The 26809-nt window shown below is 50.9% G+C and overlaps 1 protein-coding gene and 1 pseudogene across 6 annotated transcripts in view; one reads left to right on the top strand and one right to left on the bottom strand.

The window, feature by feature from the left end:
- Positions 1-3710, top strand: part of LOC149340316 (uncharacterized) — a 41553-nt pseudogene extending 37843 nt beyond the window's left edge. Inside the window, exon 2 of the transcript XR_016283594.1 lies at positions 2993-3710. The product of XR_016283594.1 is annotated as an uncharacterized LOC149340316 (transcript). The remainder of the gene's footprint in view (positions 1-2992) is intronic.
- Positions 1-26809, bottom strand: part of LOC149340314 (uncharacterized) — a 628908-nt gene that overhangs the window by 300875 nt on the left and 301224 nt on the right. The window lies entirely within an intron of this gene.

A 26809-nucleotide genomic window follows, 5' to 3' on the forward strand; every position in this document is an offset into this window, starting at 1 on the left:
CGTCTCCTTTCCCCCATTCGCACTCACTTCCTGCTTTGGTCTTCCGAGCCCTTCTTTATTCTACTGGACCTCTGTACGCGCTGTAGAGATCAAACGCGCGCCAAAACAATCCTTCTCCCTTTCCATATCCTTGTTCAATCTTTCCATCGCTCATCGTAGCAAAATCTTAGAGAATGAAGCGTCCTTGCCAGAGATATTCGTATGGTAACCAAAAAAAAAACAGCAAAATACATGAAACGGCCGATGCCGCAGGCCGAAGCATTCAAGAAAGCTGGGCTCATTTAATACGCGGTTCGAGCACTTAAGTATATTGAAGGCGACTAGTGGTTGATATAAAGCTTGGAGGAGAGTGGATAAGAAGGACCTATTTCCAGTTTATCCTGTTTTCTTTTGAAAGCAAGCGCGCTAGAAAGAAAATTTGACAGCGCAATCTGAAGAACGCAGTAAGCACTCAAAGCGATTAGTAAAATTATACGTCGGTTACGAGCGCTTCAGAAAACTGCCGAGAGAGTGAGACAAAAAATCTTCGCCACCAGGTTTCCAGCAGCAAAGCCTTTCTTAAGTCCACTTTCTTGTAAAGTTACACTTTCTCCCAAGAAGCTAACAGAATGGAGCACGTGACTATTTCACCGAGGGCTTTTGTCAACAGTGCACTTAACGGAAACGAAATGAAATCCCGCGTTTAATTCAACTTAAACGAAGCGCACAGAAATGTTCGCAGCAATTTCTTGAAAAATGCACTTCGCATTGAAAACTTATCCCTATACAGAAAGACAAAAAGAATAGGCCACAATATGCCATGATGTCTGTGGTACATTTCACCAGCAAACATGCACTTCTGGCAACAAAAATGCAGTCCTAGCTGAGCTTTTGAATATGCAGTAATATGTATGTAACCCTATCGCCGCAGCTCAATGTCCCTAACGATACACGCGAACGCTTCCAGAGGCTTCCGACTCCCTCCAAGTGAATGTTACTAGCAATTTTCCCTTAACACTAATGCATATTCAGAAGCGCTTCAATTGTACACACCACAGTAACGAGAAAACGAATTATATACAAAGCGACTATTTTGATCCCAGTGGTATACCCCATCTGCACCTATGGCAAATGTGTGCCTGGCACCACCATTACCCTCTTTCAACAAACGCGAGAAATAGCGCAAACGAAAAGTGACAATGAGTAGAAGGAAATAAAGGAAACTGTAGAAGAGCTGTGGCCGTGAGAACAGGAACGCCGCCGCCGACTATGCCCGATAGTCGAAGTCGCTTTCGCAAGATGAGAACGTGGTCCGAAAGGCGACGACCGTCTCTCGCAGGACAGGTGTATACCTGGAGAGCTGGCATCCGCTGGAAGCGTGTCCAGCTTCCCCGTCGGCGGAGCCGAGAATCCCGAGGCGTCGCGGCGCCGCCGGGCGGACGGGCGATTCCGATCTCGACGAGGCGCCGCTCGGAGCGTTTACGACCGGCTTCCTCCGAGTCGGTCGCGGTCGCCAGTCGTAACTTGCCGCCCAGAGAGTGGCGGCCATTCCGCCTCGTAATTTTAAAGGGCGACATGAGCACCGAGTTTTAGGGCTGTCCGTTCAATTTATGCCCCCCCCCCCCCCCCCCTCCCCCTCGCGTGTACCTTGGCCGCCATGCCTCGACAGCGCTATAGCCCAGATGTTACCGGACGACATTTTCGGGCAGCTTAGGAGCCGACCAGGAATTCTCTGGATCCTTCCGCGGCCTACACACGGAATTCCGAAAAGGCGTTTCCCGCAAAAGCAAATATTTTACGCGGTTTGCGACTTTCATTCACTGCTTGCGTGAGTCTCGGTGCAAAGCCTACCAGCGCTGATCTCGCGATATAGGCCTGAACACGTATGTAGCACCTGTGTCGTTATTTTGTTGTTTCTTTTCTTGCTTTTTTCTACTTCGATGCCAACTCAGACAGCGTAAAACGTTCCCGCTTTCCTAGGTACTGCACACCCCCTCCCCCTTCCCCCTCTCCAAACACACACGCAGTTCTTTTTTTTTTTTCATTGATATTAAGAGGCGAGGCTATCCTATGTGCAAGAAATTTCGATATACACTTGTCTCAGCATGTTATTACATCCAGGACAAACAGCGTTGCACCGATCTTTTATTCCAAAACGACGAACAACAGGCGAGCAGCGCGGCTGCCGCTGCAAAGGCACTGCCTGAATGGGCTTAAAGGTTAACTGCTTTCTTTGCGCGTTTCTTATATCCTAATGACTGATTGCGTTTCTTTTTATGCGAAGAAATGGAACTGTAATCGGCGCAGTTAGTGAAAGCTAGGAGCGAACGAATAACTGAAAAACAACGCTCGAGCGTTGCAAAGCAAAGTAGGCGTTATGACTGATTGGCAGCACAGAGATTATCAGTTTCCTTGTGGACGCCACGGCCGGCGCAACTCGGCGTCGAATCGCTCCTGCTGAAATTCGTACGTCGAGAGGTGAGCCAATCGGAAGAGGCAAGCTCACAAGTGAAGCGAAAAGAACCAGAAACAGTTACTTTCTTCTGCATCATCTGTACTAACATTCCGTCAACACTGCGGGCAACAAAACACTGCGGCTAATTTAGACAAGACACACGCAAACACGCAGGCGCACACGCACACGTAGATACGCACATAGTTCATCAGTTAAAATTACTCCCTTCAGGAACAGCATATATTATAAGTTATAAATGCCACATAACTAAAACACCTTCAGGAAAGCTGCATCGAAAAATGCAACGCGCACTGCCTTCACGGGTACACTTATCCCCGCAGCGACAGAATTGGTACTAACATTAAGCGACTTGGCGCTAACAACGCTCGCAAGAGAAAAACGTCTTCTCCAATAAACAAAAACGTCAGTGTCCGTTGCGATAGACCGTGGGATAGCCAGGAATGCGGCGTGCCCAAGCAACAAGCAGCGGCAACGGCGGGGGCGACGGGGTGACCCGAGGGGCCCATCAGTCAACGCGCGTCCGCTTCCGTTTTGCAGGACCGAGGGGGACAGCGGCGGACAGATGTCCACCGGAGCCGTTGGACGCGGGGCCACCTGGGCTGCACCACCACGGCCGGAGGGCAGACAGGGGGATGAGGGGGGCCGCCGGACAGAGGTCCCGAGGCCAGCAGCCCGACCCGCGGCGCCCTTCCTCTGGTCACTGGGCCGGCGGCCTTGGACGAGGCCGTTGTCCGACAGGGAGGCGAGGCGTGCAGCCTGAGTGCCTTCGGAGGCAGCCCGGAGCTTCGCGGGCGCTTTTTCGCGCCACAGAGGAGCAACAGCCCGCCAGCGCAGCGCGGAAAACGAGACGCCGGACTTTGCACTGCTCATAAATGACTCGCTGTTCCCGGGAGACTATGTGCTTTCCCCGTCAGTCTGGGATTACTTGTTGGCAGTGCGAGTACGGGTGACGTGGACACGAGGCCTGCTAGGCCACTACTGCTATGGAGCGAACAAATCCCCAGAGAGACAGGAAGGAATCCCATACGGCGCAGATACAAATCGACTGCTTACCTAATCGCAAGGAGCGACGTAGCGTGCTGCTGCAGTAAAAAACGAAACGTCCCAAAGACATTTTCTAGCGTCTGTCTGCGCATGTAATTTGGACACATTCAGGTTTACTCTAGCCTAACGAAGAGCATTACAAAAAACGCGAGCATGCGCTTCACAGTGAATGATTGGTTTGGTTTATGGGGGTGTAACGTCCCAAGGCGAATCAGGCTATGATGAACGCCGTAGAGAAGGGCTCCGGAAATTTCGACCAAATGGGGTTCTTTAACGTGCACTGACATCGAACAGTGCACGTTAAAGAACCCCAGGTGGTCGAAATTTCCGGAGCCCTTCACTGCGGCGTGGTGACTTCAAGTAGCCGCATGGCGCACATAGCAAGCCGAGCACCGCCAGTTCAGACGGTCCTATGCATGTCGTTCGTCTATATGCCCGCCACTGGCCAACCTCCATATGGCACCAGCTTTCCTGACATTCACACCAAAATTGTCTCACACGTTTGTCGTACGTTTGTCACAACATTTCGTGTTGCATTTAGCTTACATGTACTCATAAAGCTGCAGTCTAGCTTACGACAGGGATTCGAACCAACGACCCATGCGCTTTCAACTGTATCCCTTCACAGACTTTCGTATAAAAACTTCGATGCAAGCACGAGTCGTAGAGTGTCCCGGGCGGTGTCATACGCGCGCGAGTATGTGTGGATGGTGTCATATATGAAAAAAAAAAAAATACGACTCATCGTCTGAAATAAAACTTAGTTCGAAAACCGAACCAAAGTCCACGTCTTGGGTCCACGACATGCTTCCGCATCCCCACACGTAAGCAGCCTTAACTGCCTCTGCCGAATTTTTCGTTGTTGCTGTTCAGTGTGCGAACGCGGCCGTACTTAAACTGGTGAAGTAAACGTCAAACCATTCTTTTCTGAATTCATTTCTGAGAATCTCGATCAACTGTTCACCACAGCGTGTGACGTCAGTCGCTATTACACTATTCAACCGATGTACGCTGCCAGTTTATAGTACGAAAAGCAGTGCTGAGGAATGGAAACCACGCAAAAGAATCAATCACGGGAACAATCGCTACAAAACAGGGCTCCGTGCTTCAGTCAGTGTCTGTACACACACCCAGTCTCCCTGCTAGCTTCTCACGGAAACCTCAAAGCCCAAGTACTGATTAAGACCGAGCGAACGGCCGGACGCCGCGTTCCGGGAGGGCTCGACGATTTTTTTTTTTTTTTTTTTCAAAAGACTTACACGTAGAATCCTCGCCGACAGAAGGCACATATTGTAACAGGCCCGTGGGACCGTGTAACAAGCGGCTGTTTCGCGCAACGAGCGATAGAGAAAAACTAACGGAGGCTTAAAACAACCAAGCCATTTTTCTTTATTTTCTCTTCCTTTCTAATAGCTGAAAAAAGAAAACGGCAAGGGGAAAATCAAAATCGAAGAACACAGAGGCTCCGGCGACGGCAGCAGCTGCGCCCTCCGTGGCGACGCGGGGTCGGCTGAGCAGGGCTAACGAGCGCGCCGCCCAGGGCCGGGGGTCAGCGGAGGGCACAAAAGGAACGCCGCCGCGGCTTTCTCCACAGAGCCAAGGCGCGCGCGTGGCCAGCCGTGGGTCCAGTTTATTTGAAGCCGCCCATTAGGTTGACGAGGGGACCAGGGCAGCGCGCTGCTCCCCGGCCGCCCGCGCTTTGCGCACGCTCTCATCGGGGCGCGGAACAGCGGGCGACTCGTGTGTGGGAATATAAGTTCGGAGAGAGAGAGAGGCCGAGGAGGGAAATCGCAGGGCAGTCGGGAGCCACCATCCGAGCCAAGGGTGCACGGGGGGAGGGCAAGCTGCGACCAAACAAATGGACAGGGGTCATGAAGAAACAAAGGAGAGGCTCATCGGCAGGGGCGCGCGCGCGCCACTTCCCGTACCCCGGGCTGATTCTGTCTATCGCGTCACGTTTTTCAGCTCAGCGCCCGGAAAACGCGGAAGCCACGCCGGACCCGAATGGCAAGGTCCGAGCTCCGCAAACCGCCGAGAACTGGGGGGCCCCCCTCTCGCTGGCTACCAGCGTCGGTGGCGGCGGCGGCAGCAGCAGCTACGGCTGCAGAGACATGGGAGACGGAAAAGATGCTTGGCAACGCTTTTTAGCGCATGGACAACCCCGGCGTCGGCTTTCTTTGCTCCGCGCGTTATTTTCTCTCCAAGAAACCTCTGCCGCCCCCAAAAAGCCCGCTCTTCCCTCTCCGTCCACCACCCATTCTCGGTGGACAGCCCTTAGGGGATTCGTCCTCTTCGACAGCGCCATTGTGTGTCCAGCACACTTGCGTTTCTCCAGTACACCATTCCCTTTTTTTTGTCCTTTAATTTCTGAGGCCAACCCCGGGTCCGAAGCCCCTCTCTCTCTCCCGCCAACTTCTCCCCCTCGGACAGTGCTCCTATGGCTGATGTTGTTGAGCCCTATTCCAATCCCCCGGCAAGAAATTCTGTTTGGCGAAATTGAAGCTCCCGCGTGTTTTTCCAGTGCCCGGGAAAGGCAGCTACGCGGCTTCTACGTATACCAGTTCCGAGTTGTACATTTTGTCTTTCTTTTTTCTAAAGCATAAGAATCTGGAAATTCTGTCTACACACCCCCGAAGACTTTTTTTTCCCATTCTGTAAGCATTCAGACATTTCATCGCTCTTGGGAGCGCTAATTTTTCTCAGTCAGTGTTCTCACATCGCAGGCGCCCCCGTGAATGTAAATCTGGCCTTACACTGAACTCACCGAAACCCCCGTACTAAGCGCGAGAGAGGAGGCCTAGAAATAATAGGCGGGATCAGCTACAACACAAGGCGTCGTGGAGACTGTATACGTACGAACGGGCCGTGCTCGTACTTGTAGACAGCAGAAAGAAGGGCGCCATATTATTCGCTTAAATTTCGACACGACAGGACACGACATGGCGACGAGATGACCGACAAGGTTCTCCTTTGTCAGCTGAATCACTTTTTTTTTTTTTTGCGTGCGTGCGTGCGTGCGGGTGAAAATTTATCCTTCGCCGAAACTTCAGGGATTTCATTACACGCTCTCCTTGTGTCCGTTGTCTTCCCGCGCCTGGTCGACAACAAATCCCGCGGATTCGGCCGAGCGCACGCTGCTTCTTACGTTTCAGTTTCTCTCTTGTCTTGTTCCTCCTCCCCGAAATCTCAGCCGCCTGGCTCCGCCTGACGGGCTTCCTTTCGTTTCGAATTCATTTTAAAAAGGGCACTTAGCGGCCGGCGACGACCGAGACCGGCAACGTCCGAAACTGCTTCGCCTGCCTCCGCACCCGTCGAGAGATGGGAGCGGCCATCATCTCTCCTCGTTTTCCCCTCGCTCCTCTTGCTTCGCACTTTTCCTCCTCGCACCACTCAAGCCTCGCATCCCTCTTTCTTCTCCCCTCCCCCTCTCTTTCTATTTATTTTTTCGAGCCAGTGGCGATCAAGACGATGACGAATAAAAAAGCTTTAACAACAAGCCCAGAGCGAACGAAGGCACAGGCGACCACAGAAGGAGAGCGGCAGCATTTCGTGGATGCGTGCGTGCGACCGAGCGCTCGCACTTTTGCAGGGCCACGCAAGAGTGTCTCCAGTCGCACCAAGTTGGCAGCGACGCGGCATAAGGAGCAGAAGAGCACCACCAGCAATATGCCTCCGACAACGCCGCCATTCCGCTCCCCAACATTCCCTTCCTTTTTCCTCGTCTTCTCGATCTATCCTTCCTTCCCGGCCGCTGCCTACGGGATAATGGCGCATTATTTCACTTGCACCTCGTTTGACTTAGGGAATGGCCTCTTACGCGCACGGCGCGAGGCTTCGCATTCCCTCGCCATCTCGCGGAGTGGGGCCGTGCAAGGCGGAGATAAACCGGCGGGAGGCATTCACGGCGGCAGGCGCAAAGAAGCGGACGCCAGAACTTCACCGGCCCCGAGTTTCTGCCTTTTCACTTGGTCTCGCGCTTACATTTTGTTCGCGCGTCTGTGTGTGTGTGTGCGCGCGGGCGCATGCCCTTGCCGCCCACATCCAGGCGGGGATTTCTTGGCGGCGCAACGCCAGCGCGAACAGACGCACATTGGGGCCCATAGCAGCGAAGGGCATTATAATAGGCGCGGAGAAGAAGAGCCAAGCGCGGCGGCTCCCATGCGCGGAGCAAGCAGAAGATGATGACGGCAGCGCCACCGACGACGACGACCGTAATAAAAGTCTAATGCGCGCGCTAACGCACGCGTTCTTGAAGCAGACCGGAGCACAGACATATATACACACACACGCGCACATTAGGAGCGAGAGAACATCCGAGCGGCCGAAATGACAGAAAGATTTAGCATTATACGCTACGTTAGCGGCAAGCAGCTGCTCCGAAACACTGCACACTGTCGCTTTGCTTTACATGATCAGAGCCTCCTTTAACACTGAACCTTCCCCTGGACCGCCCATTCTTTCCTCTCTGTATCAAGGGAAAGTATGCTGAGTGAACCAGACGTTTGGCGATCCTCCACCAGAACATGAGTGGGGAAAGAAAGAACATGTCCACAGATGGCGGAGAAGAACCGGAGATTGGCTTATTCAGCCTGAACGGCCACCCAACACATAGCAACAACGAGACATGTCGTTTCCATCCAGCACACAGCCAGTTGCGAACCCTGAAAAATATTTTACCGAGCATCGAAAAATATAAAACAAGTCCCTGCCGTGCAGAAAAGCCCAGGGGGCTCATAGTGAACTTGACTTCAAAGCAGGGTAGAAAGGTGGCACGGCGCGGTAGACGGGAAGCTAGAGACACCGTCAGACGCCCTGTTATGAAAGAACAGTCAACAGCTGCCTTCAGGAGTCACATAGCCAGCATTCAGTGAGCAAACAATAGTACACGTAACTAATTAAAAATAACAAACATACCAAACAGAAATGGCAAAGTCGGACGGGAGCAAGCTCTTTTAAGCTCAGAGCATGAAAATTAAATACAATTTTCCGCAATCGTTAATCATCGAACTAAGGGTGACCTTAACCTTTCCTCTTTATTTAGTTAGCAGCTGCACCTGTATTTAAGAACCTATCTGTGGTGGCTCCGCGCTTATGGCAATCGCTTACTCAGCACGAGCTTCTGGGTTCGATTCCTGGCTCCGGCAGCCACAGGCTGACGGAGCAAGAATGCAGAAGTGGTCACAAATTAAGGCGTCGTTACGTTATGCGGTGTTAAGTAACTGTGTAACTGTGTGTGTAAGAACGTCGAGACGGTGCAAATAAATCCGGATACCGACACTGCAGCATGTCCCACTCATTCAAAATGGACATTTGCCATAGGAAAACCCATTAATTAAGAACCCTAAGCAACAGCTGAAGATAAGGTAACTGGCGATTGCATTCGTGCAGTGCATGAGCACACCGACCTCTTCGAAGCAAAAGTATGCTGCGCACCCGTGAAACATCTATACTATATAGGTCGCTCCAAGAATAAACACAAAACAGGCACGACGTGAATGCTAGCGCACTGAAGCACGACCTAGTGTAACATAGCAGCCGTGCTGTGCAATGTTCGAGCTTTATGACTACTAGTGCGGCAATGTACAGCGTTTTCAAACTTTCAGAAATTCCTGAACTCAGAACGACCAGATCAAAGAACAGTGTTTTCTGTTTTTAGGCGACTCAAACGCGACATACTTTGACCCGGGATGATCTGTTTCGCTGTGAAGATGCTTGTTTTGCCCGACGGTAAGTCGGGCTGGCTGAGACGAGAAGGAAAATCCAAGTTATCAAGCGACGATCAACGCTGGAAGGAGTCGCATCGTCTGAAGTGTGTAACACTAATGTTGCGAAGAGAAGTTAATACATTGATAAGTGGAGAAAAGGAGGAAATAAGTAGAGACGCTAGGGTACCACACCTTGTTTAGGGCCCAAAAACAATTCAGTAAGGTACTATGCACAAGGCGAAGCGACACTAGCTTTTCGTTATTCCCAAGGCGCAAGAACAATCCGCACAAGACAGGGTATCCTCGTATACATGAACACCGACCCCTAACGCATTGTAAGTTAGTTGTCAGTCTTGCTTGAGCTATACGTCAGACAGAGAACGCGACCATGCAGATGTATAGTGGCGCTCAGAGCTGAGAAAGCGCCTGACGACACGTCAGGATGAGATTTATGACTGCCCAGCGCAGAACGATGCCGTGTCAGGGTCAGCGCCAGTTACAACTAGAGATGTGAAGGCCCGAAAAAAACACTGCAATTTTGGAAAAAAACCGGTTTTTTTCGTTTTTTTCAGACGAAGGAAAATGGAAAGAAACATCGAAAATTTCAATTTTCAATTTCAAAATGCAATTTGAAGGTTTTATGGCTGCTTGCTTTCAGTTTAGGTTTTTGTTTTTGCTTTGAAAACCTTTACAGCATGCATGGTTAAAAGATTGGACAGCAGTCGTCATCTCCGGTGCCAGGTAGTGTTTTTTAAGCATGAAATGCTTTTAGCCCCCGTTGTCGGCAGTGTGGTGACGTCACGCCGAGACCGAGAGCCATCATCCGGGCACTGAAATGCACTCATCCGGGCACTGAAATCCACTTATCTGGGCACTGAAATCCACTCATCCGGGCACTGAAATCCACTCATCCGGGCACTGAATTCCAGTCATCCGGGCTCTGAAACGAGTTTTTAAAACGTTCGCGCTGCGAGTACGCGGGTTGAAGGCCAGGTCACATATAAGCTCCAGGCTTGACTTAAAACACACTAATAGTTTGAACAAAACGGATGCAAATTCTACAGCGCCAAACACGGCATAAATAACATAGGCTGATGTGCATGTAAGCGGTTTTAGCCAAATACAAGCCTAGCTTCTTGATTTCCAACATAGGAGAGTACAGAACATCCGCAGGAATTTGGTACAGGACAGGGGTCTTCAGCGAAGCACGTGGCCCCATCTACCTGGTGGCAAGACCTTTGCACCAACCAGCCGCTAACTCGTCTGGCTTGCCAGCTGCTGCAGATACCACCGTCATCCGCCAGCTGCGAACTAAACTAGTCCCGTTTCGGAAACGTCCATACAAGGATTCGCAACAGGCTTCCAGGGGAACGCGTTCGAAAGCTTGTGTATGTGCAGTCGAACCTAGCTGTGGACACAGCTTGAATCCATGCTGCTGCGCGTAGTGCCGCATACAGCGACAGTGATTCTGAGTCCCATATGGAGTGACTTATAGATCAGCTTTCATGTTCCCTTTCTCGGTGCAATAGAACAAGAAGTTCGTTCCACGAATATGATATTTATAATTCCATATTCGCCTGAAGTGGAAATCATTATTTATCTTCTCGGTGCAATAGAAAAAGAAGTTTGTTTCACAATATGACATCTATAACTACATATTCGACTGAACTTCGGAGCATTATTATTGATCGTCGTGCTGTTGCAAATAAATCTGTTTTTGTCATGTTTTGCAAAATTTCCAATTTTTCATGAAAAAAAACCATGGAAAAAACGGTTTTTTTCATGCCATTCAAAATTTCATGAAATTTTACATCTCTAGTTACAACTACCCGTCCAATGGTGAACACTGAAGTGTGTGAGGGGAATAAACGAGATCGAAACATAATCGTACTTAGGCTGGATTGACATTACAACAGATACAAAAAAAGGCGCGACCCAGACATGTAACCTCCCGTACGTTAAAGTGGTCGCGTTTAAATTAAAGCAGCCCCCCCCCCCCCCCCCCCCCCCCGCCACTCCCCTTAGCTGGTAGTCGAGGAAATAGCGAGCAAAGAAAGCACACTGACAGCCGTTCTTTTCTTTGCACAGCTTATGTATAAACTGGAAAAATACGTCTACGAAGTGAAGCTGCAGGTACCCGATTTTTGTATCAAGTTGTGAAATTTGCTCGTGAAATATAGATTAATTAAATTCAAGACTCACAACTTTCAATCTAATTCCTGGTTTCTTGCTTTTTCTAACCTGCTCTCATGCAAAAACGCGCCGGTTCACGGGATGAAGTTAGGGTACAATAAATGGTCCAATATAATCGAAATTGATCCGGAGCCCTCCACTACGGCACCATAGTCCACGTGCAGTTCCAAGGCATAAAGCCTGACATACTAACCAACCATCTACCCCTGGTGTCATTTTCGGAGACACCCATTTCACCAAAGCCGACAGCAGAACTGGAACCTGAAATAACATGAAGCAACACTAAGCTGTGCACACCACGAAACTGCTGCACATTTCAGCCTGATAAACGTTAAGAAATAATTCTAGGAAAACTTGACCTTGAGTTCGTAGGTTCGTGTTCCTAGAAGGGTCTTTCACAATGCAACAAGAACTGTTCTCTGCTCGATGCGCTATGAAGAACCGCCGTAAGAAAGAAAAACAAACTTTCTCATTTCTCTCCGCCATGAACTACATGCATCTAATTCTTTTTCTTTTGACGTCTAACAGAATCCGTACTCACTGACGCATCTTGCGAGCGCCTTTGAACAAACTGAAAATGAAAGTCAGCTCCGGACGCTAACGACCTTTGTAGACTCGCAGCTTATGCACATGGTAAGCGCTCATACAAAAGCTAAAATTCGCGATGGGAGTGAGATCGGCTATTACTTTTCAATCAAAATGGTGGCAGAACTTCTGCGAGTGGCAAGTGAGAACGAGACTTAACAAATGGAAGCACGTTTGTGTGCGCGACTAGAAAGTATATGCGGATTGAGACAAACTATCACATAAATGACGGACAACTTTGGCTTCAGAACCTATGTTCCCCTCAAGAATACATTGTAAGCTACATACCCAAGCTATTTTTTACAAACACAGCAAAGCCGGACGCCTGCATGTGATTTCGCGATGTCGCATGCGCAAACAAAACAAAACAAAAATTTCTCTGTAGCTCATGTCTACTATCATTATTCTACACTGCGAAGAATCGTGGACGTAATTCCATCGTTAAAAGAAAAACAAAACTGATAAAAACATTGGTAACATTTCAATTAGCCCGAATAGTTCGTGGAGCCAGTTTTCAGACTTTTGCAGAACTGGCGGCCGCCAAAGCTTTATACGGCGCTAGCTGTAATAGGAAGGTGCAGTCAAATTTGCGTCTGGCGTCCACCGTCGTGACCCCCACGCGTCCGCGAACAACAGACAGAGGCACTGTCTTGGAGGCCGAAAAGGAAGAACATGAAGGAATGTATTTCCTTTGGCAAGACGTTAAACTGGGGCTAGTTGGTAAAGATTCATGTTGACAACACGCCGCAAAAGACGAGGAACCAGAGTAAGAAAGACACAGGACAGGCGCTGCCTGCGTCTTTCTTACTCTGCTTCCTCGTCTTTTGCGTCGTGTTGTCACCATGAATGTACTTCCGTCGAGGCGGCAAGACGATCATTTCTCTCGATGGAGCAAGGGTTTGACCAAAGTGAAAAACAAACAAAGAAAACATCATGCATGGAGGCAAAAAATAGAGACGGAGCAAGGAATCTGTATGCGGTGGGATAGACACCGGAGCGACGGAGCGGCGCATACAGAGAGCGCCGCTGAGCATAAGTAAAACCTTCGGGCTGACCCTTATAAAAGTGGTCTATAGACTTTGCAGAGATCCCTTACAGGCTGTACCGCCTTCCTATAGATATTTCCTTTAGTATATTCCTATTCTATAGACAAAGGTCAACTAAAAACGTATGGCCATAAATCCATACATTCTCTATAGGCTTTCTATAAATTTGCACTGGCTACACACTAGCCTATAAAATTTTCTATAGAAACTCTACAGACTTTATACACAAAAGTCTAAGCACAGTCTGCAGACTGTCTAAAGAATTTCCGTAAGGGGACGTGACAATGAGTCGCGGAATGTCGACATGGCCGCTGAGTAGCGCTAACGCCAGTGAAATGAGTGAAGGAAACCAACAGCGCGTGGGAGCTCTTGCTCGTGACGTGGCGCTGTGCGAGAAGCATGGACGCTGAAATGAGAACAAGCCAAAGGCGGTTGTGGGAGCGTCACAACGCGCTACGCATTCTAAATGCAAGTCACAGCGCAATGTAAAAGCAAATGCAAAAGCGCAAAACGGGAACAGCTAGCGCTGGTCATAGCGCCAGGAGTCATCATCATCACTTGACAACGTTCACTGCCGGACAAAGACCTCTCCCATATATCCCTTCAATCACCCTGTCCTGTGGCAGCTGCAGCCGCCTTATCTCCACAAGCTTCCTAACAAGCTTATAAAAGACCGTCGATTAGCTTGCCTTCGCATTACATGTCCTGTCCATGCCCATTTCTTCCTTTTTATTTCGACTACGATGTCATTAACGCGGGTTTGTTCCCTGGCAAAACCTGCCCTCTTCCTGTCTCTTAAGGTTGCACCTATCATTTTTCTTTCCACAGCTCGCTGCGTTGTCCTCAATTTAGGCTGAACCCTTTTCGTTAGCCTCCACGTTTCTACCCCGTAGGCGACTATCGATATGATACAGCTGTTATATACTTGTCCGTTGACGGATATACTGGTAAACCGCCAATCATGACCTGAGAGAACCTGTCAAATGCGTACCGCCCCATTCTTATTCTTCTAGTATTTCATTCTCGTGATCCCGATCTAAGGTCACCACCTGCCTCGATCATGCTAAGCAATCGGCCCTTGAGTTGCTTAGCAAGGCAGTGCCGCCAGTAAATCGGAGATTTCTGAGGTACTTTCCGATAGTTCATCCACAAGTATTTCCAACACAGTTCCCTGAATACCTCCTGTAAATACGTGGTGAACAGCACTGGAGAAATGGTGTCCACTGTCTCAAAACAAACGTCAAGGTCAAGATAAGGTGCCCAATGGTCATAGTGATACGGTCAAGTGGTCATACTAAGACAGCCTGGGTCATACCTCCATAAAATTAAGTGCAGTCTCACCTTGTGAGGCACTGAAGGTCACTGTTGATGTGGTACCTGTCTCAAATCAAATGTCAGGGTCATGTGCCCGATGGTGACAGTCATATGGTCACGAGGTTATACTACCATAGCTTGGGCCATACTACCACGCAGTCAAGCTCCGTTTGACCTTGTGAGGCACTGAAGGTCACTGTTTCATCCACATCGAAATCGGAAGTTGTACCCCGAGGAGCTGTCGCTCGAAAAAGCAAGACGTGCCGTCCACCTATCGTGTGGACGAGTTGATCAATGACCAAACGATGCTCGCACTTTAAATTACACGGAAGCGTAAAGACACGAACAAATCCGTGAACCGTGCCAGCATTATAGGCGTTGTAGGGTATTTATTTCGACCACACTGGCCCTTAATTGCAACGCCCACTGTAATGGTTCTGCGCATGGGAGGAAAACTCGCAAAGCTAGCAATTCTGAATGAGTAAACTTCGACCACAGCCTTTGAGCATAGGCTGGAACGCTGCTTCTAAAATGCGAGGATCAATACGACAGCTTCGAACACATGCGTAGTGGTTCCTAAAGCTCCGCCTCCACAGCCATACGCTGTGGAGAAAAACGCGCAAAAGACAAAAGACGCCAGCACCTTCCACGAAACGCTGTCGAATAAAGGCGGTGCATAAAAGGCCAGTCGCGCAACGCCCCCTCCGCTCCGTAAAAGTCAAGCAAAAGAAAATGCGCGCGACAATGATAGCTGGGGGGCGAGGGCCTTCGGGGAACGAAGACGAAGGCGACGCGCAAGATGCACGGTTGCCATGGCGACCGTGTCGCCCAGAGCCCCGGATGCAAATGGCATCCTCCAATGACGTCGGAGCGCCTTGCCGAGAAAACAACAAGACGCAGAGAAGGCGACGCTGCATGATAAAGGCGAGCTCCGACGCATTTTCCTTCGCAGCGAGCGAAGGGAGATGCGCGAGGCCGAGCGAATGGCCGCGTGCCGAGAAGCGGCAGGCAGGGAGGGAGGAAAAAAAGATGCGAGATGGCCTCGCAATAAACACGCGTCGCGGCGTGCGCATTGTTTCTCTCTCCCCGGGCACCGCACCCTTTCCTCCCGCTGTTCTCGCTCGCGCGGCCGAGGACGACAACGCAACGCTCGTGCCCGGCTATTCGCATCCGTCTTTTACTTTCCCCTTGACGTCAACGCGAACGCTCGCCATTGGCCGAGAGAGAGCGCATGCGCAAGCTGCCGCGGTGACTCCGCTTTATCACTTTCTTTTTCTACATTTTTCCTCGCGAGTTTAATATCAAACCGAGTTACGCGGCTCCCACCCTCTCCGCCCGCGGTGCCAACGCTCAAAAACGCGTAACCCCTCCTCGAAAGAAGGTCCCGACGGGCGAGAGGGGAGGATCTCGAATCCGCAACGCGCCGCATTGCGCCCCGCCAGCGAGCGCGCGCGCTGCCCACGTTTGAAGATTTCAGTTTCAACCCCCTCCCGGCACAGACCGCGGCGGCCCCATTTAAATTCGCTATCTTTTTGCCTGCAGAGAGGCGGGTGGAGGGATACAAAAAAAAACGAATAAGCACAAAAGCTAAAGGAAAAGAAACAAAACAAGAACCCTTGCGCCCGAGAGACAGCCCGGGGGCGGGCGCCTTCCCCGGAGCGTCCCCGAATCCCGCCATATTTTAAAGCGCCGCCCCAAATCAGCCCAAAGTAAACAAACGCATGCGTAAGCGCGCGCAGGCCGCGAGCGCTTAAAACGCCAAGAGCGCTCGCGCGCGCCCGCGCCGCCGCTCACAGCGAACCGAGGAGGAGAGGTCGCTAAGAGAGGAGAGGGAATACAAAGTCCGTCCAATGGGGAACGAGCAGCGAGCGTGCGCAATCGCAAAACGGGTCACATCGCAGAGCGTACAGCCTTCCTCCCCCCAACTCTGCACACACTCTCCCCTTCTGTACCCCGGCCTTCTTCACTCGGCGTCCATATTCTTTTATTTTGCCATCCCAATTTTCCTTCGCTTTTCCAACTCACTCTCTAGCCCTCCCTCAAAACGCTCCATTCTGCTCGCCTTTCCTTCATCCGCTTCTCCTCCGCTGCAGCGCGCTTTTTTTTTTCTCGCACTGACAAATACAAAACGCGCGCGCGAGGGCGAAACGAAGATATACACACATTCCCAGGCGGCGGCAGCAGCGCGGGCCACGTGACTATTTGGATGCTGCAGCTCGGCGCGGCTGCGCGGCAACCGATGTGCCGTATATATGTACATATAGAGGGGCAAAAAGAATATGTGAGATGGAGAACCCGGCAGGCAGCAGAAATTATAGGCGCCCAGAGGGAGAGAGGGGGAGGGAGCACAGCGAACAGGCACAAAGGCAAAGGCGCGAGAAGAAACCAAGAGCAGCAAAGACGCGAGACCGAGCGGGCAAGAAACGAAGCGATGCGCGCTCAGACGCAGGCAGGCGAAACGCGGACGCAGCCTCCGGGATTGAAAACGGAGGCCCGAGAGCAAGGATGCGGCTGGGACGAAGGGAGGAAGAGAGGGAAGGCGGCAGGGTGCCGAGGGAGGGAGAGGCCGCGGAAAACGAACGCGAGGGACGCTGGAAGAATAGAGAAATGGGGAACGGAGAGAGGAGGAGGCAGGGAGAAAGGGAACCCTGCCATCTTTCGCTCCCTCGTTGAAGCTCGGGCGCCAGGCTCTCCAAAGAAAGTGGGGGAGGGCATCCTTCGGACAAGAGGCGCTGTGGAGAAATGTAGAGATGGCAAAAAAAAATACATTTATATAAAAGAACCGAGTACGAGGTGGGGTGAAGCGGGAGGGAAGCGAGCGCAGCCGCAGGAAAAAGGGAAGAAAGGAAAAGAGGAACGAGATGGAAAACAGCTTCGTCGAGCCGCGCTCGCTCTGTGTGCGCGGCGTGCAGAAGGAGAAACTCAACTGGGAAATAAAAATCTAACGGCTGCTGGCAGCGGCCTCAGCGGCCCGAAAGGAGCCGCCGCTAGCTCCCTTCTTTCTTTTCGCCTGCTTCCTGGCCGGCGTGTAGTGAGCGCGAGGAAAAAGCAGCAGCGGCGAGTGCAAGGAAACGCGGGACAAAAGCAGCAGCTTTCCAAGAATCCGAAAGAAAAGACAGAGTGCAGAGCGGCGGCATAGAGAAAAATGCGGAACTTGGAAGGCAGTGCGCGGGAAAGAGAGGAAGCAAAAAAAAAGGGGGGGAGGGGGGGGGACGCGAAGAAGGCGGTGGAAAGGGAGGCAGAGGCGGCGGCGCGGGGCGGTTCAAGACTGAAGCCCCTGCAAAACTGAGATCGATATACCGAGCTGGAACGCACGCACGCAGGCCGGAATAGCGCACTAAAGCAGAAGTGCCGCGCGGGAAATCGCGTATATATCTAGATAATGCGACGTCGAGGCAGATATCGAACGCGGCTGACGGCGCGAGCCGCCGCCGCCGCCGCGGCTCCTTCTGTCCAAGAGGCGCGCGAGAGAGAGGGGGGGTGGCGCGAATTATACGCGGGACGCCCACCTTGCGCGCAGCGCGCCATTATTAGCGTCCGCGCGAGAGCGCCACGGGCGGGGATAAACGACAGACGAGGAAAAGAAAGAGGAGCGCCCGATAAAGGAGGCGAGGGAAGAGGCAAAGGCGGCTGAACACCCGGGTTCCAAACGAAGGCCCGAGACAATAGGAAGATTCGGCGGCGATGGCGTTGCGCCGTCGTGCCGGCGGCAGAAGGAGCGACAGCCGCCCTTCTTAACGAGCCCTCGTCGATGGAGCGGCCGATCTTGTGCAGCCCTCCAGGGCTCTACGCTACACGGACGAGTGCATGCCAAAGGGTAGGAGGTTGCCCGTGCGCATGGCCTGGGAAATCGCGTCAACACGTTGCGCAACACGCTTCTTCCTGAGCCGAAAGCATAGAAACCGAAAAGGAACAGGGAACTGCCAGTTCCACAGCACTTGAGGAGGAGCACAAGGACATATGTAGATCACTCTGACCGGGGCTGAGCGGTAAGCAGCTAGTTAACGGTAGCTGTGCTTCCCGAGGAAGAGGTTGAGGTCGGGTTGTTGTTAGCTACTGATGGGATTAGCCCCGCAAATGTGCCACTACACATCGGAATGGACAAAAATGCGTCAAGTCAAAATGGAGCGGCGGAATTGAAAAGTAATTAATATATCATATAAATTGCTACTACAAGGTTGCAACTCAACTCAAACGTCATTACGGCATGTAAGTGTAGAAGTGTACAATTGTGCCAAAAAGAAAAGTAATCAGTCAGAATCGAACACCTGAGGCTTCCATTGCGACTCAGACTCGCTCCCCTTAGGCTAAGCAGACACGTTCGTACAGCTTGGTTAAAACGCGTTTTTACATGTACGTCGTGTGGTCTTTCACATAATGTGGTAGCTTACGATTGTATTTAATGAGTATGTGCGTGATTAGAGGTGCTCTAATAAAGGAAGTTGTAATTAAACGAGCAGGAAAGTCCATGAAGGTGAGGGATGACTGCACGCGAACGACTGTATGCTTGTGTTACCTCACACTGGTGCGTCATGTGATCTGGTGACATTAGTTGAGCACGTGACCGAGTAATATGCTAATGAGATCAAGCAGAGCTGCTGACGGGACTCATTAATGATAAAAGCTACCATGTCATACCCTTGAACGCAGAGCTTAGGTGTAATTCAATTTTTTTTTTCTGCACTAGAACGTCAATCAAGACAACCATCCAGAGCTATACACTTTCAAGTCTTTTTTTTTTCCCCGTACACAATCGAAAAATAGAACCGCCTGCCTGCTTTGACTGTTGAGCGGACTGATGTCAACACTTTCGATCATTGTTTGCTGCTTTAGTTTTTGTAACCCTCCCCTGGAGTATTCTAAAATAAGTAAAAAATAAATTAAGATCCCCATCTCGGCTACAGGTGGTGTTACTTTCCATATCAGCAATCTGCATGCAGGAACACAAGCAAGTGCACTCATAAAGCTAAAGATGACACGTCTCATGCAGCAATGTACAGTCAAACGAGCCCACCTGGTGCAATCATTGAAGTGGTGGGTTACTCTAGCTTTCACACTGCTACTGCACTCTCTGTAACTTGCCGCAACAGGGCAAGGCCTGGCACATGGCTTCTCGACGCTTATTCCCTACTGGGTGCCGTGAGCGGCATTCCTCAAAAATAGAAAATATTTGGCGTTTTAAAACTCATCAACAAACAGAAAAAGAATTTCAACATCGCTGTCATTTCATTACGTTACAATACTTTGATCAGTCCGACCAGAGCAATATCGACTACCCGGCCAGAGCAATATCGACGGCGCAGCAGCGGCCAGGCTAGACAAAAATTGAAAAGAAAGGAAACAACGCTCAAGTAACGTCAGAAAAGATTAAAACAGGCCTGCATATGGCATTGGAATGAATGAACGTCACGAACACTCGCTGAACTCGCGTGCACACGGTTAACCGAAACCAGCAGAGTTCTGACGTCATACAGGCACTGTGACAGAAACATTTCACACGCCCGCCCACGGCTGTGTAAAGGACACCGAACACCAGCGTCACAGCGAAGACATCTCCCTCAGACACCGTTCGGCTAAAGGTATGCAGGAACGGCCCCAAAAAGCATCGGCAGTCCGAGCACCTCGCTCGAGGGCGGCCGCCACCGGGCGAGGGCCGCGGTGTGCGCGTCGCCAGAGAAGGCGCTAATGATGATGTAGAGCGCGAGCGCGCTCCCCGTCGTCCGGCCGAACGGGGGGCTTAGTCTCCATAGAAACGGGCCCGGCTCGGTCACCTCGGCTCGGCGCCGTCATTCGAATGCACGGCCCGGCGCGGCGCTCATGCATTTTCCCCGCAACGCGGCCGGCGAGTAAATCCGTGCGGCCGTTACTATCCATCTGCGGACCACTTCTTGGCGGCCACCGCGCGGACGTGCGTGCGCTGTGCAAGCGAAGCCCCTCACCTCCCACCTCCTCCCCATCCTCCGTGCAGCGCCACCCTCCGTCGCCGCTGCTGCTGCAGCAGTCTTCGCCGGCGTATTTACAAATCTTGGGCGGTACAGCATTATCCCGCGTATTGCCTCCATCGTACATCTATTAAGTACCGTTAGGGGAATGAACACCCTGAAGAAGTTGACGGTAATAAGCTCCAACAAAAAGCTAGGGGAGTGAAAAATACCTGACCACCAGGAAAACAAAAAGGCCCGACACGTTAGGAATCCAACCTATGCACCTAGCAGCCACGTTTGAGTGTAGTGGGGTCGTGCGGGGACCCAGGGGCCTGTGTGCCCCGAACACCTCTGTTAAAATAAACGTTTTTACCACCATCACCACGGGAAGCTGGATTTGCACTTCGTCAATCATTTTTTTTTCTTTATTGCCCGCTGCCAATCCTACATATAGGCTTTCATATGCAATGCCTTGCGGAATACGTTACTGCGTTATATGTGTTAGTGCGGTCGGTTATATGTGTTAGTACGCCACATCGACAAGGTATTCTAATTGGCGCCCCGTTCCCCTAGAAGGGTACGGCGGCACTGGCCGGATACACGCGCGTGAATTAGCGACGCTTATACGCACAGCCCTCCTGGAACAACAAAAACCGGTTCCACTTGCTTAAACTGCCCCTTCCTCGGAAAAAAAAAGAAGAAAGAAAGGAAACTCACTATAAGTAACTTATAGTGAGTTTCCTGTTCCTGTTCCTCTTTTGTTCAAGATCGCAATCACAAAATCGCCACAGCCACCATATCGCGACCTTTCCGCACGTATACACGGTATAGGACGCACGTGCGGTCATATCATGCGTCGCCATTTTCGTGTTTTGTTCTTGAGTCGGACGCGTAAAGGCAGAGACAAGCCACGTGCCCTCACTCGCCGATTCTAAGATGGAGGCCCATATGTCAACCACATACGACTCTGCTGCCACAAAGTGACACGAAAGACAAATACACATAGTACTCGCATTGGACCCCACTGAAAGCAAGCTCTCTTGCGTGACTGCCACCGCAGAAGCTGACTGCAGGAAAACAGGAAAGTTTCTAGCTTTGACGCTCAAGCCTTGGCTGGCAACGCGTGTAATTCTGATCAGCTTAACCGCGCTTTGAGAAAATCTATCAGCCCTACTCCGCATTATGCACGCGTTCAGTATACTGAATGACGAAGTGCGCACAGTGCGGGCGCCACGCACTATGTAATATCCGCGAAGTCCCTCGAAGATTTAGAAGTTTCAGACGCAGTGTTCAAAGTGCAGAAGAATTAAAATCGCGACCGGAATGCAAAATGAATTACTTCCAGTGCATCGGACCGTTTCTACGAGAGCTCCATTTATAGAGCCCAAGGTTCGACGGAACACCATCTGGTTAGGGTGAAGCATTATTTACAAAAGGAAATTGGGTCACTGACCAAGTCAAAAGATGAAAAATGACGTTCTGGGTCCCATAAACAAAAGATTGCAGAAGATTCTGAAGCGTATAGCCATCCCTTCTTCTGTGACAGCCTTATTGTGAACAAGGGCCCCGTATGGGACCCGGAACGTCATTTTTCATCTTTTTACTTGGCCAGTGACCCAATTTCCTTTTGTAAATAGAGCTCCATTTAATAACAGTGTTCCAAGAGAACAGTGCGCAATATTAGGCGTTCGAAATACAATCGGAACCGTCTTTTCCAGGTATCTAACCACATTAATTCGCCTCACACGCAAACATACAAAAAATCAAGTAAATTGACGCTCTAACGACGCTTCCAGCAAGTTTCGCGCACGAGACATGTATATAAGGACAGAAACATTCCAAAATGAAAAAGAAACTGTCTGGGCTATTCATATCCAAAAAGAACCAAAACTGGCGCAACGAAACGCTGATGAGATAGAAAAAACATCACTAAATAAAACGCCGACATTATTACACAAGGGATATTTGTGAACACAAGCCAGCTAGTCAGCGGAATTCGACTGTATGCAGAAGTCTAGGACAAAGTGCCAGTCAGGTTTGTATATTGGTATGTGTTGGTATGTGTTGCTAGGTGTTGGCGGAAGCCAACACCTAGCAGAAGTTGCAAGCAAACAGAGGAAACGGCTAGTCTTATAGAATCAAAGAAGGCTTCTTCGAAATTTGGTGCACTGATGCGGGACTAAAAAAAAAATTTTAAAGAGCTCTTTGTTCCTCACGCGTTATTTTCCGCCTTTTTTTTTTTTTCGTCTCCTTGCAGAACTGCATCCCCAAGTGAAGTCCAAGCGGAACTAGAGAACACGAGCAAAAGCAAGCGCGCACCCTACACAAACGCTCACAAACTTCGCAATGAGTCCAAGATCCCGCTCATAGGAAATCGGACTGACCACGAGAGGAAATGGGCTGGCAGATCCCAGCAGAGTATATATACGAGCTCGCAACGGCTGCAGCGGGGATGACTGCGATGCGGGGAGAGACTGGCAACAAACCCTCGCTCCGTCTTTTTAACAAAAAGAGAGACAAAGAAACCAATGGAAAGGAGGAAAACGCGTAACTGTTCCCGGGAGCTTTAAAAAGTATCGTGACAGTATTTCGGTTCCCTCGAACTTGTACGCTCGCTCCCGCTACGAGCGTGGATTTGTGCTTCCCGAAAGTATACTGCCCAGACATGCTGCGGACGCACATAACCAGCACGCAACTTTGAGGCGCACAAAGTGAGGGGGAAGAGGCAGATGTGGCGAGGGGGAAATGAAAAGCGGTGCGTCGCCGGCGATGTCCGTCCGTCGGAACTCAAATGGAGTCCATTGTATTCACGCTATCACTTTGCTTTTTCTTCTCCCTCCGCCCAGGATACTGCGCGACTGATCGAGGCTCCCCCCTCTGTCCACGAGTCCGGCTTTCCGGGCGAAACTACCGCTTCCACACAAAGACGGCGGCACGGTGCACGGCGTGGCGGCGTCAGCGCCAAAGCAGGAGCCCCCCCGGTCCAGCTGGCTAAGAATATATATTCCTTTCGATTTCCGCCGGCTGACCGGTTCGGGCTTAAAGTTCCGGCTGCGTCAGCGGCGGGCCGACGGCTGTGGTGGAGTGAGAGCCGTAGCTGCGCGCATTTGTACGCATGGAGAGCTGGGAGCGGTCCCTCTCTCACTGAGGACGTTTGAGATTGCGAAGAGATAGCTATGCTCGTGTCACGAGACTGACAACTGTAAGCAGAAAACGATAACGTCCACGAGCGGTGCGCGCAGATCATCAGATAGTGTTCGCTCATATAGGAGTCAAATAAGTCGTTGATAGACGGCGGGAATGCTAAAAAAAAAAACAAAACGACACGCCGTAACCAACGAGCATGGTAAGACAAGTTTGCGGCATAAGCAACTAGCAGCGTTGCTGCGTTCACTGCGCTAACGCAATGCAACTGCCATGTGTCCTTCAACTGTTCTGCTCCGCTGTACCTTAACCCCGTTGGGCGGCGGTTGCTGACGCCCGGAACGCGAAGTTAACGCCGGAGCAGTAATTCTCATGGCGCACGCGCACATCCATTTCTGACACCGCGGGGTCCACTCCAAAGCCTCTGCACCACATCCGGACGCCCAGGATGAAAGAGGGAGGGGTCCGAGGAGCTGACCATAACAAAAAGCACGTCCGCTCTATTACGGGGTCCGCGTTCTTCCGACTTTTCTGCCCATCGGGGGAAGTAGAGCGTCTGCGCGCGCGCGCGCGTGCGTATACGGTCGCGGGGCTTCCCATTCCGTGGGGATTTTATGGCGGTTTCCATATCCGGTCAGCCGGTCGCTACGGGCTTGGCCGCCGGTACAGGAAGTCGTTGGCGCCCCAGTACCCAGCGCAGGCGGTCCTTCCGTCGCGAGAAGTTCGCAGGGGATGCAGGGCCATTCGGTGCTATATATATGCAGCGCTACATACTTAGCTGCCGACAAAAATCCATCCGCCAACTGCGTTCCGAAACATGCATACACGCTCGGGGGCCAGCGAGGAGGTCAAAAGTGCACACAAAATCTGCCAAAAAGAGAATTTGCACGAGTCAGGTATGCACTTAAGCAGCTTCAGTGTATAATGACAATTCTGAAGTCAAGACCAATCCGAAAGGTGAAATACATCCGCAATAGCCAAGAACAACCAGAGAACATTTTGAGAGAACATCGGTAATGACAAAGAGGCTCTTCCGACTGCATTAAACGATCACTATCACAAAAAATTAACGTAAAACACCTGAGAAGAACGCCCAGTAGGTTGTCACGCTTCGGCAACTTAGAGACTGCCCTAATGCACGATAACAAAGCGTCACTCGGGACTGCTGAAACCACCATCGTTAACAGGGGACATAAAAGCCACATTCCCATGACCCACTGCTCTCCGGTACGTACCAAGTGACGTTAAAAGACTCCCTCCCCCAAAAAAGGGAACCGTAAAAAAAAGAATATACTCTGGCATCGTGAAGGCGAGGATGGGCAGCGGGCGTGACGGTACTTGAAGTGACGCCGACAGGGCGTGAATCGTCAATATCAATGCACACAAAGTTCCCAACAAAGTCAGCGAGAAACGCGACGAAGGAACAGGTAAGGCCCCGGCACGAGCGCTCCTGCTTTGTGCGAGGGCTACCGTTTAATGCCCGGTTGCGCGGCACCCCAAGGGCGCGTACAAAAACGCCGCCAGCCGGCGGCGATTCTCAAACGACGTGGGGGATATTCCCTGAACGCTACTGAATGGGGATGCATGACGGATGACCTCCTGTCGAAGTGGCCTCATATCTACCGGCGCATGCGTGCCAAGAGGAAGCCAGTGCAAAGAACAGGCGGAGCTTATATTTGACGGGCGAATGGAGCCCGCGAGCGATTGCAAAAGCGCCGTGGAGCCCTTGCATGAAAGTAGCTTTCAACGTTCCATTTACGACTGCCCCGCTCCGTCAGACAAGGCACGCTTCAAGACGAAAAGAGGACACGGACCGATTCACACTTCAGCCAAGACTGCACCACGTTATGCTCTCCGAAGGCACGTAAGCACATTGGAAATTTTCTTGTACATAAGCCAGTAAAATAAAGGGACCAGACAGAGAAGACACATGAGTAATAGGATGAAGAAAACAGAAACGCGGTACGCTGTGTAAAGATGGGGATGCGCGTAATCTAGGCTTCATACAACACTTACGATACCGCTCACATTAAGCCACGCACTAGAATTCAACCTGGCACTCAGTGAGGCAGTAAATTCAACGGTGCAAAAATCGTAAGGAAGTAGCTCCCTGTGCGCCACTTCCGTTGCTGAAGAGTGTTGCTCCATGCGTCGGCAAGGATGATCTTAGTCCTTTCCTGGCTGACCTGCCAAACGGTGAGTTCGTCATACTGTCCAACTTAGTCAGGACAGAATTTACGCGACGCACCAAGCCGAACACGCGGGTTCGATCCCGGCCGCGGCGGTTGAATTTCTTTGGAGGAGAAATTCCAGAGGCCCGTGTACTGTGCGATGTCAGTGCACGCTAAAGAACCCCAGGTGGTCGAAATTTCCGGAGCCTTCCACTACGGCGTCTCTCATAGCCTTAGTTGCTTTGGGACGTTAAACCCCATAAAACAAACCAAACCAAACAATCTTCCATCTCGGCTGTCCAGACTCGCTGACCACGTATCGATCACTATCCATAAGCAAGCATACGTTGTTGCGCACGCACAACAAACCTGTATCACGATACGCTTACGAGCTCATAGAACAAAACGAACACCTCCGTTGATGACCAATCCCCGACGTCATGAACAACGGTGACCCGCTTGTGAGGGGCGCTACCAGTGGGGAAACTTCGTTTTTGGTACAGAAACGAGGCCAAGAATGTCAGCTGAAACGTGCTGAAAAATCTAAACGAGAATCAGACAGAAAAGTGGGAGGAGAGTACAGTTACTTTCAAGTTATTCATCTTCTTGCAGCACCCTCTGGCACACGCACTGCACTAATTATGCTCTAGAAGCAATACACGCAGACTCGCACACAATTATACTAGAATTCCAGTTCCATACCTGGCAATTACTGCAGAACAGCACGTTGAGAGCGCTACGGTATTTGGTGTTGTCGATCCAAATGCACGCCCCCCTCCCCTCCCCCGAAAAAAAAAAGAAACAGAGTAACAATACGTAACAGGTGAAAAAAAAAAAACGACGCCGGAACTAATTCGACAACATGGACAGTAGCGCCAACGCAACTGCCACAAGTGTCCTCGCAGCACTTCGAAGGATAAAATTTAGAGGGACCGCGAAAAGCAGTAAAATAAACAATTTCGCCCTAGGCGCCGTATTTCAGGCGCAAAACTTAAAACAAAGCAGACTTCCAGAGCTTACAAAGTGCTTTATAGACTAGCCCTCTCTAAAAGCGGGCAAAGACGAAAAATTAAAGAAAAGCCGTGAATAGCGGCCGCAACATAGCGCCAGACAGTGAGAGAGAGCTTTTCTCAGTTCCCAATTAGGAGGAACAGGTCGACGCCAAAGGCGAACACGGGATCGATCTTAAAGCGGACGTCACCGGGACGCGGCCGACCAAGCAGGAGAG

Source organism: Amblyomma mixtum, chromosome 6 (genome assembly GCF_055824585.1).
Source record: "Amblyomma mixtum isolate Tamu chromosome 6, ASM5582458v1, whole genome shotgun sequence".
NCBI classification, from domain to species: domain Eukaryota; kingdom Metazoa; phylum Arthropoda; class Arachnida; order Ixodida; family Ixodidae; genus Amblyomma; species Amblyomma mixtum.